This window comes from Ursus americanus, chromosome 7, assembly GCF_024610735.1.
Source record: "Ursus americanus isolate L20-20 chromosome 7, mUrsAme1.1.p, whole genome shotgun sequence".
Lineage (NCBI taxonomy): Eukaryota > Metazoa > Chordata > Mammalia > Carnivora > Ursidae > Ursus > Ursus americanus.
Genome location: NC_142133.1, coordinates 5,841,505 through 5,860,103, shown reverse-complemented (window position 1 = coordinate 5,860,103; position 18,599 = coordinate 5,841,505). Strand labels below are relative to the sequence as shown.

The 18,599-nt window shown below is 43.2% G+C and overlaps 1 long non-coding RNA gene across 3 annotated transcripts in view; it reads right to left on the bottom strand.

Moving 5' to 3' along the window:
- The window catches only part of LOC123776002 (uncharacterized), a 69,979-nt gene that overhangs the window by 20,469 nt on the left and 30,911 nt on the right, over positions 1-18,599 (bottom strand). Inside the window, exons 6-7 of one of the 3 annotated variants that reach the window (XR_006775244.2) lie at positions 13,601-13,765; positions 3,356-8,330 (exon numbers count right to left, since the gene is read on the bottom strand). This is a non-coding gene — a long non-coding RNA (uncharacterized LOC123776002). The remainder of the gene's footprint in view (positions 1-3,355; positions 8,331-13,600; positions 13,766-18,599) is intronic. The other 2 variants (XR_015725104.1, XR_006775245.2) reach the window with 2 other exon arrangements.

Sequence of the window (18,599 nt, the reverse complement as noted above, 5' to 3'; positions counted from 1 at the left end):
TATGGGCTCCATTCATAATTTCCCTGATCTAGGAAAAACCATTTTCGCAGACGGGGACAGTACACCTGCCAACTGCCAGAGCCCAACAGCAGCTTTGGTCTTGGCACACGTGGATGTGATTTTACTTGACCGGTGATGTCCCCACAAGCTGCCTGTGCTGTTGGTCCCGATGACAACGGGGCAGAGGATGAAGCCGGGGCTCACCCTTCTTGGGGCGGGGGGACACTGAGATTCCTGGGCATCGTACCAACTCAGCCATATGTCACCGCAGAAAGTAACTGCTTTTTCCATATATGATCATAAGTAATGTTGCAAAGCCTGTTTTGCCTGGATCCTTTTACAGGACCTATGCAAAATATGCTGTGAGCTTTCACTCCAGATTTCTTCCTTAGGATGAATGGCTCTGCACACACACGGGAACAAGATCTTATTCTGTTCATCAGGAGTGATAATTATTCCATAGGCTAATTCCCCGAGTGTTAGTTACATGGGGTGAGGTTCTGGCTCAGAAACAGCAGCTGATGGAAACGGGGATCCTAATGGCCAAATACATCCTAATGTTCTCCTTTTAATTCTTTCTTTTTTTTTTTCTGTCTTTACCTTTTAGAAAATGTTAATGTATTCCTGATGAATTCAGTGTGAAAAAAAAATATGTTTATCAGCTTGGGTTTAAAATTTTTATTCGTAATAAGAATATAGTAGCACCGCCAACACTTTCGAAAGCCAGTCCTGGAAACTCGGCCAGCTTTTCAGGGCATCCTAAGCGAGGTGACCGCACAGAAGTGTTACAAGTCAGGAACGCGGATGCCCAGACGAGACACAAGTGGCTCTTAATCAGGTATGGGCGCTTTGCTCTTGCCAGGCGTGGTGCCCAGGAAAGCGTGCTCTGGTGGCAGATAACCCTGCAAGATGTCATTTGGTAATTGCGGAAGTTGTGCCTTTAGCCAGGGCCAAACGGATGATAAGGTTGTCACTGGTAACAGGTGCTAGCTCTTGGAGCAAACCCGACTTGCGCTTGCGAAATCCAGCCCCTGAACTCCTTGATCGCATTTCCCGTCTATCAGTGGCAGCGAGGGAAGGTGAGCTCTGTCGTCCTGCCCCGCTCAGCCTCTGGTCCTCGGTACCTGACTATCCAGCCGGCCCTCGGTTTCCTCCGATGGCCGAGCCCCAGCCACCCGCGAGCGGATGCCACCCCCCACCCCCAGCCCGGCTGGCACTGTGTTTGACACGGAACCCACCTTAGCAGCTGAACTGCCCCCCCCCATACGTGACAGCACGCAGGAGCCCTCAGCCTCCACGGCTGCCTCCAGAGCCACAGCTGGGTTCTTGAGTTTGTTGTGAAAAGAATTCCAGCATGACACAGCTCCTCTCAGTACAAAGAAGCGCTGGAGCACGAGGGGAAAAAAAAAAAAAAGAATGCCCCTGAAAACAGCTGGGCCCTGGTCTGCTCGTCTCCACGGTAAACAGACCGTGCGGGCACTACCGGGCCCAGGACGCAGGTCCTGGCCACAGGGGCGCCTCGCACGCCTCCCGGGCGTCTGGAGCAAACAGTGCCACTCGCTCTGTGGTCAGATCGGGGACAGCCAGTCCTCCCGTTGTTTGATTTCTAAACTTGCCTCCACCTCCCCGAGGCCTCTGAGAGCTCAGGGCTTGCAAATCAACACAACATTTAATTAACTGCACATTAAAGTTTCCATCTTTCAAGGAAGGGAATTAGGGACAGTACACTTTCTGAAGCATTCATTAATGAAAATATAAATTTTAAGCCTCCCGAGTTCCGGGTGGTCCCCCCCCCCCACTAGAGGTGGTTGCCTGCCCGAACTCTCCGGGTTGGGCCAGTTCCTTCCCATAAGCTGCAGGGTCCAGGGTCCCCTTCCAGGCAAGCACTGTTAACCCTCCAAGCTCTAGCCCTGGTTTCGCCACACCCCAGAGCCCTCTGAATGGTCCTCAAGAGTTTTCAGAAGTACTCAAAATGTTGCTATTGATACTGAGTTGGGAGTGTTTCTTATTAAAATGAAAGGTGTGCGGAAAGCACTGTTGAGAGAGGCAAGAGGCATGAATAATAGAATTAAATACTGTCAGAATGGGTGTAAGCTACTGTCACTCCCTGAGGGCCACGGAGGCACACGGACCACCAGAGAGGAGGGAAATAGCACAGCCCTCTTGACTTTAGGGAGATGGGGAGACAGATCAGAAGATATCCAGAACAACTCCCCCCGGACAGGCCAGACCGTCCATGACACCAAAATTACCTGACGGTTTAGGCTGAGGCCAGACACACACACACACACACACACACACACACACACACACACACACTCCCACCAGAGGTCAAAAACCATGTGAGTGAGAAGTGCATTGTTCAGGAGTCGGAGGAGGCTGGCCTGTCTCCACCACGAACCCAGGACCACTCTGCTTCTCTGCTTACAACACACCCCACGCCATGGCCGAGATCACCAGCAGGGCTTTCTTCAGAACTCATCGCCCTGTCTCTCTAAAAAGGGATTGTCTTGCAATGCCTGGTTTTGTTACTTCCAGTAGCTATGTCTCCGCCTGATATTAAGAAGTCTGAGGGAAAAAGCAGTGGATCTTATTGAATTTTCTACTACACATTCTGCATATTTATTTAGGTACGCTCGTTTGTCATCGCTGTGATGCGCCAGGGACCATGCTGGCATCTATAGATGCTGGCCTTGCCCTTCTGGAAGAGGCAAACAAATAACTAAACAGGTAAATGAACTAATTATAAATTATAATTATGGGGCGCCTGGGTGGCTCAGTCCTTAAGCATCTGCCTTCGGCTCAGGGCGTGATCCCAGTGTTCTGGGATCGAGCCCCGCATCAGGCTCCTCCGCTAGGAGCCTGCTTCTTCCTCTCCCACTCCCTCTGCTTGTGTTCCCTCTCTCGCTGCTGTCTCTATCTCTGTCGAATAAATAAATAAAATCTTTAAAAAAAATTTTTTTTTAATTATAATTAGCATTAGGCAGGGAAAATAACCAGGGCCTACGATAGCAAATGACGGAGAAGAGCAACTTCAATGTGGGCGTTTAAGGACAGCCTCTGTGGAGCGGACGTTCAAGGGAGTCAGGGAAGGAGGGAAGGATCTAGCTACGCACACAGCAGACACCCAACCGGTGCTTCTTGATTTGTTGAGTGGTGTCTATAAAGTAGATCTAATAAATTCAAATTAGTAAGAAAATCCAGTCAAAATATACTTCCGGATAGACAAAGCAACCAGGAAGTGAGTTCTTCCCTCTCCAGGACAAGGTAGAATGTGGTGTAGACAAGGGGCTCCTTTTCCCTCAAGGGCTCACCTAAGCTGGCAAAACACTGTCCGGGTTCGGCGCTTGCTTACCCTCTGCCTCGTCCTCTCGTTCTCACTTCAGATCTCTGGTCAGTGCTGCGCAGAGACCCACACTCCAGAGAATGCTGGCTTCTCTCCCACGATTCCTTTCAACTCGGCACTTCTCTCTGGTCTTTGGGTTTTCTCACCAGTGTGGCATCGCGCAGAAGAGGGCATCTCAATTCCTTATGTTCTGTTCCCTGAAGTCGCCTGTGACATCACCCCCTATCATGAGAAGGTGAGGGAGGCAGATGCGGTCATCAGACCCCTCAGTGGGTCACTCAAGTGTGTGCCATCTTGACAGAGGAGTGAACTGGACTCTTGGCAGACTGCTCGGCCACTTCTCGTGGTGCCCGTCACCAAGCCCCTGCCCTTCTCTCCCTGCTTCATAGTTGGGGGGCTGGGACACATTCTCCTGCTCCCTGTAGTCTCTGGCCAAAGGGAACTTAGGTGGAGACTCAGAGATAAGAAATGTCTTGTGAGGTAGATTTTCCTGACTGGACCCTGACTGACATGCTCACCCCAGGGGTAAGTGCTTCTCCTATTACTTAGCCAATAATTACCACCCATGTGCCCGGGGACCTGGAATGTGCACCCAGAGGTGGAGGAGGGGAGGCGAAAACATCTGTATCTCTGTTACCTGATGTGTACAAGCAACATCTGGAGGCAAGATGTGCCCAGCCACCCCTTGAAAATTGTCTGATGCCACTGACCGCCTTCCTCCCCTTTCCTCCCTTCTGCCCTTCACCGTTTGGAGGGGGGAGAGCAGCCCTGTATTACCCCATTAGGGCCACACATATGAAAACAAAGCCAGTCCTGACTCTCAAAGTCCCAGTGGAGTGGGGATCCGTGAGCAGATGGTGCCGCAACAGGGCCAGAGGGGTCACTACTGTGAAACAGAGGTGGGCAGTGGTATGGAGGGAACAGAGCCCATGGCCTCATTACCGGCCCAATGGAGGGGGCAGATGGAAGGCTTCTTGGAAGAGCAAAACCCAGAGTCAACTTTTGAGTAAGACTGGTGCTTGGGAAACCACAGGAGAGTTCAGGAGGTGTGCATCGAGAAACAGTACTGAGGGTACAGTCCTTCCTGCAGGTCTGTGGATCGGTGAAATGGATTCTGAGGAGTGAGCCAAGACCAAGGACGACCCTCACCTCCACCCTGAGAGTCTAATCAGCAAGTCTGTGTTAGGGATCCCGAAGCTGCTTGTTTGTTTCCCTTCTCTAACGGGGTACGTAGGAGGCGTCCGATTATTTCAACCCTGTAGCATTTCTTCAAGAACCAGGGAACTACTCCGCCCCGTTAAAACCACTAGCAGGGCTCAGCCGCTCCCGTGAGTATGACACCTCTAGGTCGTTCAGAGCCAGGAACTGAACCCAGTGGTCGGCCAAATGCTTTCTGCTGCAGAATTCTGATGGACGATGCTTCCTCAGCCTGGGCTAACAATTAATTTGTGTGGCAACGGAACACTTGCCATTGTCACCGACAAAAGGCAATATTTCCAGTATTCCTTGAGAACAGGCTTCAAAGGTTTCAGCTCTTTTTTAAAAAGCTCTTCAGCTTTATTTTGACGTGGCAGAAAAGTTTTGCATGCATCCTCGCATCCACTGTTGTGACAGCTGCATTTAATGAGTGCAAAATGATCAGAAAAACATCCTTTGCTGTGGGTTGCCAGTTGGTGACAGGGGAGAGGTGATGCTGTAATCAGAGCAGTGAAGTCATGCGCACATCTGCCGAGGCAAAATTTCTGCTTGTCTGGTCTATACTAGGCAGCTCGGTGCGTGGCCTCAAAGCCGAGCAGGGCCTGCAGACCCACATCCGACAGACCCCTTCTTCAAACGGCAGGGAAAGACGCCATTGGGCCACATCAGGCCATTGTTGCTGGAGGTTCATTCACGTATCTTTCTAAATCTTCCACGTTTTTATCTTAACGGAAGATCTTTCCAGCTAATCTAACATATTTATAATTAACAAACTTATGAGGGGGGAAAAAAAGGTAAACTTTTAAGTAATTTACTTGTAAAGGCCCACAGCAGAAAATGAAGGTCTTCTTTTAAATATGGGTAGTCCTAGTAGATGAAATTATTGTTCACCAAAGACTCACTTCCCCATCCCACCCCCAACACACTCACACTGACCTCCATGGGAAGAATTTACTCTCTTACCCCACCAGTGTTGAGCCTGACAATGGCACTTCCTTCGGCCGATGGAAGGCGGGCAGGCATGGTCCTATGCCCATCTGGAGCCTAGGTTGTAAGGCATTGCACGTTTACACTCACTTCCCTGACAGCCTCCACTTCTACCTTGCAAAGACCATGAGCCAGCTAATTGTCAGATGACCCTTGCAGAATGAGAGTCAGATGAAACAGAATGGAACTGAACTGCAGCGGGAAGCAGTTGTTCCAGCTGGCCCACGCACCCGCAGAGCACGTCCCCCGGAGAGTCGCCTACCTGAACCCAGCCTCGATCAGCCAAGCCACAGCTGACCTGCAGCCCAGGAAGCATGAGCGTAAATGGTGGTTAATTTCAGTCATGGAGATTTGGAGCTGTTTGTTATTCGGCATCATTGTGGTGTTTCGTAAGCGTTTCAGAGAGATCACCAACAATGTGTGCTGATTGTGGGCTAGAAAAAATATTCCAGCTGTGCTAGATGCCGATAGCTCCACTGACATGGTGTAAGGGAAAGCAGATGGAGCAAATACTCAAGCCAATCCATCCTATTTATGCAAGGCGCGATGACTAACAACGCCACGCTTAACAGCGTTTTTCACCTTCTGGTTCCGTGTTGGGGTCATGGAATTCCACTTACTATTAATGGAGGTACAACATCAGTAGGGTTTCCAAAGCTTTCCCTCGGCCCCAGCATTCTTTATTGGTTGTTACCTTCTCACACCTTACAGGGGAAAACTAAAAGTACCTACCTGTGTCGACGTCTTCGTCCGGAGTCCCTGTTTCATTTCCGCACGGCTCCGTTTCCAATCTTCTCTCTTCCCTCAATCAGGGAAAGACAGCAAAAATAAACCGTCACACGGAACCGTTATGACAATTTACTCTTGAGGGGAGAATCCTGCGGGTGTCTAAAAGCTTACTGTAAGTTATATTTGCTTCATTTATGCTTCTACTGACAAATAATTAGGGCAGCAATTAATTTCAAAATGCAAATGAGCAATGGGTCTCACTGTTTTGTTTTGTTTTGTTTTAAATATTCTTTGTCCTCAATTCGACTTGTGTTAGAGTCTTAATGGATTTAGTTTAGCAAAGGAATGAAATTATTTTTTCTAATGCTTTATTTACTTGATTGAATCGGACTTTTTATCAAATATTGACTACAAATGTTTGTTCAAGATCATCTGCCGAAGAACTTAATAGAAATAGAAACCTGTGGCTCAGACCATCATTTTTCACGTGTCTGCTGTGTCATCTATCTGAATGATGACCCAGTGACAGCAGGAGAGGTGTACAGCCATCTGCCTCTCTATATGGACCAGTGGCTCTTTCCTGGTAAGAGGGAAAATTACTTATTACCTCTGAAAAGGTCACAAAGATATTCTTGGAGAAGAGAAAACTTTCCACCTGTAAACATGAGAAAAATTAGCTTTTATTCCTTTTACATCCTGCAGTGCTGGAAAGACCGGGAACATAGGCAAAGGTCGGCTGAATGCTCCTTTCCTCTGCTCATTTATTCCATATCTCCTGACGCCTCCCGCACGCGAACGTGCCGCTCGGGGCTAGATTCACCGGCACCTGCTGGGGTTCACAGTGTGCTGGGCAAGTCAGCCAGGCCAAAACCTCTGTATATTCAGTCATCATACTACCTAGTGTCATTTTATATTCCTGTTTCTAATCTTTCTCCTCAACTAGAATGTGAGCTCCGTGAGGGCACCATCCGAGCAGGTCCTAGCGCAGGGGAGACCCTCCGTGCATATCTGCGGGTGTTGAAAGAAGAAAAGCGATATTGTGGAACTACGACAAGGATGACACGGGAGGCCACAGGGGAGACGCCTTTCTCAGCATAGAGCGCGGTGGAAAGTACACAGCTCAGAAAGGTATCGAGGAGGAGGTGAGGATGGAAGCAGGGGGTCTCCAAGAGCAGAAAGGCAGGAGGCTGCCCAACAAACGACTTTCGGAGCACACAGCAGGTGTAGAGCCATCGAGGAAGAAGTGATCTGGGCAGGTTTGGGAATACCAAGGTTTCTCCCTGGAGCACGGGGCCCCCGGGGCAATGGCAGGAACTGGGGCGAGACAGGTAGGGAGGCCCCAAGCAGACACCATCTCATAGCCGGATGACGAACCTTCATCTTTCTCTGTAATCAGTGTTGATTACTGATTGATTGAAACTTCTAGATGCCAAATTACTAATTAGTGTGATCATGGAAGAAGCACAGTTGTCCACTTCGGGCAGAAAGCTGAGCCCTCTCTGATGACGATCTGAATGCTTCTCCCCTGATATGTGACTTGGCTTGAGGGTACAGCTAAGACCTAATCAACTAACTCGGAAAGAGTGCTTGGTCACGAACTCCACGAGGCAGATGTAGCGAGATTTTTCTGCCGTTATCTAAATATTTAAAGGGAAATCAGCATTTTGGTCTGAATGACAATGCCGTAGGTGCTTTTGGTATACATTTGAGGTAAATTTTAAAACATGGATCTTTAAGACTAAACATTATTCATGTAAAAGTCTGTTTTCAAACAATATCAAAGGCGTTTGTCTCTCTTTTCACCCACGTAAGAAAATATCTCACCCACCAACAACTAATGAAAGCCCATCACACAGGCTGGTTTTCTGGATCGCTTTCTTTTGTTTCCTGGACTTTTCTGGTTTATTAGGGGAAAACCCATTAAACGGAGCCCGTATGCAGACACAGTCACTCGCCTTCTGCGTGCCGCAGGTTGAGGTCATCAGTAAGTGGTAGCAGGCCACTTCTAATCTAATTGTGAATTCCTGTCAAGTACACAGACTTCAGCCCAGGGATGACAAGGACTTTTGAACTTCAAAAAAAAAAAAAAAAGGAGGAATCACAATAAATATTTCATTGTCTAGTCAACCCAATTTGCTAAGCCTGATTATCTTGTTCACCCCCAGAGATTGCTACAGGAAGCCTCCCCAGATGTTCTCCTTCCAGCCAAAATTACCACTGAATGTCAGGAAGGTGGCCCAGTAACGGCATTCTGGAAGCCCAGCTGTGGAGGAAGGGAGAGGAGAGAGGGAAGGTCGCACCCACCGCGGGAGAGGCCTGCACGTCACTGGCCACCCTGCCAGGCCACTTAACCGGTTCCTCAGCTGGGTTAATTGACCAATGATTGACCAAGCCTTTCTGCCCAGATTTATACACTGTTGCAAATTGCCATGGTCAGAGAACATGTGCGTGGAGAGTTCCCGAAGCAGCGGGGAGCTAATTACCCCCACTTCCCTAAGTCAACAGAAATCCCGAAAGGATGATGTGGAGTGAGCATATATTGGGCAAGAGCCTGACAAGCCCTTCGGGGGTCCTTTCTGGGGGCCCGACGCTCCCGCTTCTTCTGAGCAACACAGCCCTGTGGTTTTCGGTAACAATGAAGCCCCGTGTGCTCATGTGATTTGCTGTCAGCACAACTTTCTAAATTCATTTTACTATTAGAATTCTTCAGGTGCTGGCACCTGTAGTAGGACTATATTTAGAACTTTAGTTTGTCCTTCTACCCACCACGCTTAAACCCCATCACTTCCTTGGATGTGATCACGGTGGCCGCACCCGCACCAATTCTGTTGCCAGAAAAGAGCTTGGACGTGACAGGGAATAAGACAGAAGCTAACCCCCTTATGAGAGGTCATCCTGCCACACGCTAGCCCCTCGGAGCTGGACCAGCCAAACAAAGACTCCTGCAGGAGCTATTCCAGAAGACTTCCTGCTTGGGGCTTGGGGAAGCTACAAAGCCAAGATTTTGAAGGTAAACTTGATACTCGTATAGCTTGGCTGTATAAAGTCAGGAGCACGGTAAGCTCGTGACAGAGACCACCTGACAGGCAGAAACCCCAAGTTCACCCAGACTAGAAGGAGTTAAACATAACACTTCAGAGAACTCAGCCCATTCCCACTTGCTTGGCAATTTCAGAGAAGACAGGAATTTGGGGTGCCCTGCATATTTCACTTTTCCAGCCCAATTATCAAGGGAGGAAGAGTTTCTAGAGCTGTAGGTAATGATAAATCATGTATTCCATATTGACTGAGGTTTCGTGGTACCATTGGTGTCTACTAATGATCAAGTTGTACTAAAAATCAAATTAAAACATGAATGAAATAGAAATCGTTTTATAAGATACTGGATTTCTCTATGGGTTTCTCATAGGAAATTCTATGTGGGTCCCATAGCTGAATTATTCAAACCAGAATTTTATAATACGGGTAAAAAGACTCAACTATTTTACCCATAAAACAACAGTTGTAGGCAGACATTTATTTCTTTGACATTAACAAGGGGGGGAAGCCTTTTGATTCTCAAAAAAAAGGGAAAAAGAAAGCTCTCAAAAAGGTGAAATAAGATACAATTGCCAAATATTTAATTAAAAACTGTCCAAACTGCAGCTTTGAAATTATTTTTAGCTGGCCTCCATGGGCCTCAAATAGAAAGCTTTATATAAGCTGTCCCTTTTAGACATGCCATTGTCATTAACATCACTGTGATACATAACTAATAACAGGTAAGTGTAATTACAGCAGTATTTAGAAAGTAATTATGATAAGACAGCATTTTGTGATCAAGCTTGTATTACTCCCTTTACCCTCATTTCTACCTACTTGCAGCCTCTCAAAAAACAAACAAACAAAAAAATCAACAAAACAAAAAACAAAAAAAAAAACCACCCAGAGCTTGGGGATCACAAATATCAGAGAGGACAAGACGGTTCTCGTCATGCTTTGTGTCCTCACATTATGCTCCATGTTGTTTTTCCTTCATTTATGACCTAATTCTTTAGGCATGTTCTCTGAATGGAATTGATTATATCTATAAATAAAGCATTGATAAATTGACCTTAAGTTTTAAAGTATGATTTGACTTTAAAAATTAAATTCCTATCTTACCAAATATCTGCTAGGCCCTGTTATCATCCTGTTTTGTTTTATTGTTTGATTTTTTTTCTTTTGCCCCAGTAACCAGGGATATGCTTAACACCTGCACTTAAGTTGCATAGATTCAGAAAATACCCAACATGAGAAGGTAGTATTGGCATCCAGGAGAATGTCAAGTTCCAGTTCCTATTGTTTTAACACCGTCCCAGTGGTGAGTCACCATACTGAGCAGTTTCACAGAAAAGGAAACAATTTCAGAATGAGGTTTTGGGGGATGCTCGGTAGATTACTTAGGGATTTGAGAAGAGATTAAAAATAAGGCAGAATCCAAAGAAAAATCAGAAGGAAGTTTTATAAATAGAGGGCTAGGTGAACATATAAGAACAGTCATATTCTCTTAAACAAAACTCAGAATAATGAGTGCTAGAGGAATCAAATATGTTTTAAAAATTACTGTATCACAACATATAACATATTGACAAAAATCTTTACCTACAGTTTCACCAAAGATTCAGTATTGTCAGAGAGCTGAAGATTGGAAAGAGATATTTAACAGGATCCAGGAACTATATAAAGAATGGCATAAATATACCACAGTAACACAATAAAGGACAAAAATTAACGATTTTCTCAACTGATGCAGTGAAAGCATTTGAAAAAAAATTCAGCATATTTTCACAATTAAAAAAATTAAATAAACTAGCAAAGAAGGAAAGCACCTCAATATAATAAAAGTCATATATGAAAAGCTCACAGCTCAATGGTTAAAGGTTGAAAGCATTTCATCTAAGATCAGGAACAAGAGAAGGATACCCTGTCTGTCTGCTTCTATTCAACATAGAAGTGCTAGCCAGAGCAATCAGGCAAGAAAAAAAAAATTAAAAGCATAAAAATTAGAAAGGAAAAAGTAAAATTATCTCTATTCACAGATGACATGATCTTATATGTAGAAAACCTTAAAGACTACACACACACACACACACACACACAAAGACTGTTAGAACCAATAAACAAATTCAGCAAAGTAGTGGGATACAAAATCAACACACAAAAATCAGTTGTGTTTCTATACCCTAACAATGAACAACCCAAAAAGGAAATTAAGAAGACAATTTCATTTATAATAGCATCAAAAAGAATAAAATACTTAGGAATAAGCCCAACAAAGGAGGTGAAAGACTTATACACTGAAAACTACAAAACACTGTTGAAAGAAATGAAAGACACAAGTGCGTGGAAAAATATTCCACATTCATGATTTGGAAGATAATATTAGTAAGAGGTCAATACTATCCAAAACAATCTACCAATTCCCAATGCCTACCAAATCGCAAAAGCATTACTTAAAGAAATTTTTAGAAATCCTAAAATCCAGATGGAAATTCAATGGATCTCAAAAAACCAAAACCATTTTGAAAAAAGGAAGAACAAAGTTGGTGAATTCACACTTCATGATTTTAAAACTATTACAAAGCCATAGTAATAGTGTGGTACTGGCATAAAGGCAGACATATTGACAAATGGAATAGAATAAAAAGCCCAGAAATAGACTTTGTGTAAATGGTCAAATGACCTTTGACAAGGGTGCCAAGACCACTCAATGCAGAAAGGAGTTTCTTCAACAAATGATGATGGGAAAACTGGATATCCAAATGCAAAATTATGAAGTTGGACCTTTGTTTTACAACATATACAAAAATTATCTCAAGATGGACTGAAGACCTAAATCTAAGACCTCAAACTATAAAACTACCAGAAGAAAACATAGAGGAAAAACTTCATGACATTGGATTTTACAATGATTTCTTAGATAAAACACCAAAAGCATAGGTAACAAAAACAAAAATAGACAATTGGGACTACATTTAACACTGGGACTACATTAAACTTTAAAGCTTCTGCACATTAAAGGAAACAACCAACAGAATGAAAACGAAGCTTACAGATGGGAAAAAAAATATTTGTAAATCATCTATCTGATAAAGGGTTAATAGCTAGAATACATAAAGAACCACAACTCAACAACAACAATTATATCGTACACCTGAAACTAATGTTACACTGTATCTTAACTAACTGGATTTTAAATAAAAATTTTTAAAAATTTTTTTCAATTAAAAAAATAAAAATCACCCAAATAGGGGCACCTGGGTGGCTCAGTTGGTTAAGCATCAGACTCTTGATTTTGGCTCAGGTCATGATCTCAGGGTCGTGAGATCGAGCCCTGCGTTGGGCTCTGTGCTCAGTGGGTGGAGTCTGCTTCTCTCCCTCTTCCTCTCCCTCTACTCTTCCCCCCATGTGCACGAGTACGTGTTCACACTCTCTCTCTCAATTAAATAAATAAATCTTTTTAAAAATAACCCAAATAAAAAATGAACAAGGACTTGAAAAAAACATTTCTCCGAAGAAGACATGCAAATGGCCAAGAAGCATATGAAAAGATGTTCAACATCATGTATCATCAGAGAAATGTGAATCAAAACCGCGATGGGCTATCACCCCATGCCTCATAGGATGGCTACTATCAAAACAAAACAAAATCAAAACAAAAACAAATAACAGAAAAAAGCAAGGATTAGTGAGGACATGGAGAAATTGGAACTTTTGTGCACTATTAGTGGGACTGTAGAGCAATCACTATGGAAAACGGTATAGAGGTGCCTCAAAAAATTAAAAATACAATGAGATATCGCCTCACACCCATTAAGTGGGCTACTCTCAAGAAAAGAGAAAATAATAAGTGTTGGCAAAGAACCCTTGTGCACTCTTGGTGAGACTGTAAAATGGTCCAGACATTATGGAAAACAATATGGCAGTTTCCCCAAAAATTAAAAATAGAACTACCATATGATCTAGCAATCTCACTTCTAGGTATAAGTTCAAAAGACTGCAAAGCAGGGTCTCAAAGAAATAAATACACACCCATGTTTGTGGCAACATTATTCACAATAGCCAAGATGTGGAAGAAACCCACACATCTGTTGAAAGATGAATGGGTAAGGAAAATATGATATGTACAAATAATGAAATATTATTATTCAACCTTAAAAAAGAAGGAAATCCTGTCACATGCTACAACATAGACAAACCTTGAAGACATGACACTAAGTGAAATAAGCCAGTCACAAAAAAGACAGGTACTGTAGGGACCTTATATGAGGGACCTAAAGTAATCAAACTCATAGAAACAGACATTAAAATGGCACTTACATGGGCGCCTGCGCGGCTCAGTCGTTCAGCGTCTGCCTTCGGCTCAGGGCGTGATCCCGGCATTCTGGGATCGAGCCCCACATCAGGCTCCTCTGCTGGGAGCCTGCTTCTTCTTCCTCTCCCACTCCCCTGCTTGTGTTCCCTCTCTCGCTGCTGTCTCTATCTCTGTCGAATAAATAAATAAAATCTTTTTAAAAAATAAATAAATAAAATAAAATGGGACTTACAAGGAATCTGGGTGGCCCCAGTGGTTAAGCGCCTGCCTTCGGCTCAGGTCATGATCCCAAGGTCCTGGGATCAAGCCCCGCATCAGGCTCCCTGCTCAGTGGGGAGACTGCTTCTTCCTCTGCCTCTGCCTGCTTCTCCCTCTTCCTCTGCCTGCCACTCCCTCTGCTTGTGCTCTCTCTTTCTCTAATAAATAAAATAAAATCTTTTTTAAAAAATGGCAGTTACCAGGGGACTGGTGAAGGGGAAAAAAGTGGAGTTATCATTTAATGGGTATAGAGTTTCAGATTTGCAAATTCTGGAGATCTGTTTCGAAACAATGTGAATGTACTTCTAACGCTACTGAACTGTCCAATTAAAAATGGTTAAGAGGTTCAATCTTATGTTTTCTACCACAATAAAGAATATGCTTAATTTTTAATTCCTTTAGAAGGAGGAAGGGGTGCAATAGAAAGGAAGCCCAAAGCAAAAGTCCATTTGTGAGGGGGGGTGGGGGATGGGGTAATGGGGGAACTAAGAGATTTTTTAGACAGAAGGGGAAAATCAGCAGGGAAAAAAAGTGGGTCCAGAGATTCCAGGAAAAAAGCATCATGATGAAATCAAGTCTCCGAGGACGCCAGGACTCCCAATGGGGACTAGCAATGCTGGCTAGAGAAACTGCTGGAAATGACACTAAAACCTTTCTTACCACTTAGTCCCAGTAGCCTATTGGAATAAGTCAGTGAGATTATCCCCAAAAGCGGAACCTTGGCTCCTGACTGATACCACTCCAAGATAGGATCTGTATCATGCATACATTCAGCGGTCTTTCCTCTGTGCTGGGCACTGCTCTAGGTGCTGAGGACAGAAGCGACGGAAGAGTGTCAGGAAAACTCTCCGCTCCCGTGGGACTTGCATCTCAGAGGCACACAGCAGTTGTGCCCCTTTCCAGCACACAGATCCAGCCCAGGTGTGTGCCTCTGCATCCTTGCTTTTCAAGCTTCTTGAGGTTTTTGACCAATCCCACAAGTCCATCCACCCATGGATCCATCCATCTCCCCAAGCCAGCATTTGTACCGATGTAACAAGTCCAAGTTCAAGACAGCTAAGGAAGCAGGGTACTTCCAAACCGGGGCTCTGCCCACAAGGCAGAGGAGAGGGGCTGGATCTGCCTGCCTGGCTTAAGAGTTGGTTGGCCAAATACAAGTCCTGAGAAATAGAGCACTTGAGAGAGAACCCAAGTGTAGCTTCAAGGGCAGGGGGAAGACCTGCAAGTGAGGGAAGAGTGTGAAAGAAACTCCCAGAGACAAATTAGTTCAAGTCCCTTGGAGCAGCACCTTGTGTCCTGTGCTTACAGCAGCCCGGGGGGCAGCTTGGACCAGGCAGATCACTGGGGAAGGAAGCCCTGCCCTGGACGCGTGTTTGCAGTGCCCCTGAGTCCCCTCAAGTTAGACTTTTCCCCCTCTGGTCTACTTGTCATGGGACATGAGGAGAAAATGTTGCAACTTCTGTTTTTTAATGCCATCATTTTGCCATTTTCACCTTTATGTAAATTTTATAATGTATATAATCTATTAGTACAATAGTAGAGGTGCACAGTAAATAGGTAGACGATTGATAGATGGATGGATAGAGAGAGAGATAGATAGATAGATAGATAGATAGATAGATAGATAGATGATAGATAGATAGATAGATAGATGATAGATAGATAGATGATAGATAGATAGATAGATGATAGATAGATAGATAGATAGATAGATAGATAGATAGATAGATAGACAGATAGATAGATGATAGATAGATGATAGATAGATGATAGATAGATAGATGATAGATAGATAGATAGATAGATGATAGATAGATAGATAGATGATAGATAGATGATAGATAGATAGATAGATAGATAGATAGATAGATAGATAGATGATAGATAGATGATAGATAGATAGATAGATAGATAGATAGATAGATAGATAGATGATAGATAGATGATAGATAGATAGATAGATAGATAGATAGATAGATAGATAGATAGATGATAGATAGATAGATGATAGACAGATAGATGGATAGATAGATGGATAGACGGATAGATAGATAGATAGATAGATAGATAGATAGATAGATGATAGATAGATGATAGATGATAGATAGATATCTGATAGATAGATAGATAGATAGATAGATAGATAGATAGATAGATAGATAGATAGATGATAGATGATAGATAGATAGATGATAGATAGATAGATAGATAGATAGATAGATAGATAGATAGATAGATAGATAGATAGATGATAGATAGATGATAGATAGATGATAGATGAGAGGTAGATAGGTAGATAAGCATGTATTGGAAGCTTATGCTCAAAATATTTTCGTGATAAAAGGATGAGCAATTAAAAAGCTTGAAGGTCACTGCTCTCAGGCAACCGCTCCTGTATCTCTAAGTAGGACCAAGAGCACCATGCATCTGGCACACCATTGCCTTTGAACCAGCCCACCTGGATGGAAGGAGTGGGGAGATAAAGTGGAGAGTGGGGTGGGCAGGCAGGGACATAGTTACCATGTAGAACTAATTTCAAAGGACCAGAGGAAGTGGACAAGACCCCAGAAGAACTCAAAAAGGAAGGCAAGAATTTCCAAAGGTTTGACTAATGATTATGGAGCTTGTTGCCAAATGGCAGATTTTCTCAGACTTATCTGTGGTTTCCCTTGGCATCCACATCCCATGCTGTTCCACTCGGAAGATAAAGGAGTCCTCCAGGTAGGAAGGTTTTATCCTCAGAGAGACAGTTTATGTCTTCACTTGGCTTATTAATTCCCCGGATGTGTCTTAAAAGGGAACAGAACTGCTGGAGGTAGCTGGGGTGTGGGATCATCGTCAGCTGGAGGCTAGGCTCTCCAGGGAGCGTACACTCATAGGCGCAAACACAGGCATCCTCACACGTGTGTGCATACAAACACACACGCACGCACGCATACACGCACCCCAGCTGAAGTCCATCGTCCTAAAACATGGATTTGTATGTTTCAAGTCTTACATGTTAAATGTAATGTCTCTGGCAGAAATTAATAAGTAAAATGTTTTAAGGTAGGTAATAGCCATCACTTTTACAAGGTGGGCAATGAGGTGCATTGTTTTGCCCCTTAATGGATCCAGAAGATGAGTTTCTTAATAAAAGAGAAAAATGAATGTAATTACAAGCTTGATTTAAAAAAAACAAAAAAACAGAGTACTTAGAATCCATATCAATGTTGAAAATGCTACCTCACTTGCAATGACTCCTTGGAAAACCATCATGCGGCTATGTCACAGCTTATTTGATCCAATCCTACTGGGTGGGGGAAACAGGGAGCTGATGGTCAAGGGTACAAAGTTTCAGTTTTGCAAGATAAATAAATTCTGGAGATCTACTATACAGCACAATGCCCACAGCTACAAATTCTGTATCGCACACTTAAAACTTGTTAAGAGAGTAGATATTATCACAAGTGACCTTATCACAAAAAAGTAAAACACTAATGATAATAAGAAAGGGTTGGGGAAGAAACTTTGAGAGGTGGTGGCTGTGGCCAGGATCCTGATGGCAGTGATGGCTTCATGGGCGTATACTTGGCCTTAAACTCATCGAGTTGTATACATTTCATATGCACAGACTGTACACGTCACCCTCCATAAAGCGGGTTAAAAAAAAAAGCCTGCTTGACGCACACAGGGTGACGTATGGAACTGTTGAATCACTATACTGCACACCTGAAACTAATGTTACACTGTATGTTAACTAACTGGACTTTAAATCAAAATCTTTACTTTTTTTTCAAATAAAATAAATTTCAAAATAAAATAAAATAGGGGTGCCTGGTTGGCTTGGTTGGTTAAGAATCTGCCTTCAGCTCAGGTTATGATCCCAGGGTCCTGGAATCGAGCCCCTTATCAGGCTCCTTGCTTGGCGGGGAGCCTGACTCCCTTGCTTGTTCTCTCTCTCTCTCTCTCTGTCAAATGAATAAGCAAAATCTTTTAAAAAATAAATAAAATTTTTAAGAAATAAAATAAAATAAAATAAAATAAAATAAAATAAAATAAAATAAAATAAAAATAACCTGCTGGTGAGAACTAAGATGGCCTCCACCTTTTCAGTGCAGCAAGGACCACCTTGGTTTTTTTTCTTTTTCTGTTGTTTATGGTGCTAACTTTTACTCATGGGATCCACAAGGAACATCTTTAAGTTGTTTTTCTATATACTAAATGTCCAAAATGTCAGGTTGCTGACATTATTTACAAAAAGTATTTACATTTACAAAGGCGATCTGTACCACCAAAAATACTGAATCCAAGAAGATATCACAGAGCTTTCTTCCCCACACCCTCATCTTTGTCAATCAGATAAATACCAACAAAAATGACATCGTATTTAAACCAATTTTGCACTGACATTAATTATTTGCAAAGTTGAACACTCATGCTTACTGGCCATTTGCATTCACTGCATTATTATTAGTTTGTATATTTCCCCCTTATTTATTTTGTTCTGTTCAGACTCTAATTCATTTTTTTTTACTCTTAGAGACATTAACCATTTGTCTATAACAAAAACTACTTTTCTGAAGTTAATTTTGTTTTATCTTTCAAGTTTTGCTTACATTATTTTTCTAATACAAAAATTTTACATTTTCACTAATGTTATCAAATTTTAGCCACATAAATCAATTTTTTGCCTTCTATTGTCTCTTTTCTGTAAAGCTTAGAAGACGCTTTCTACTACAAACTTACTAAGGTAGTCACCTTAGT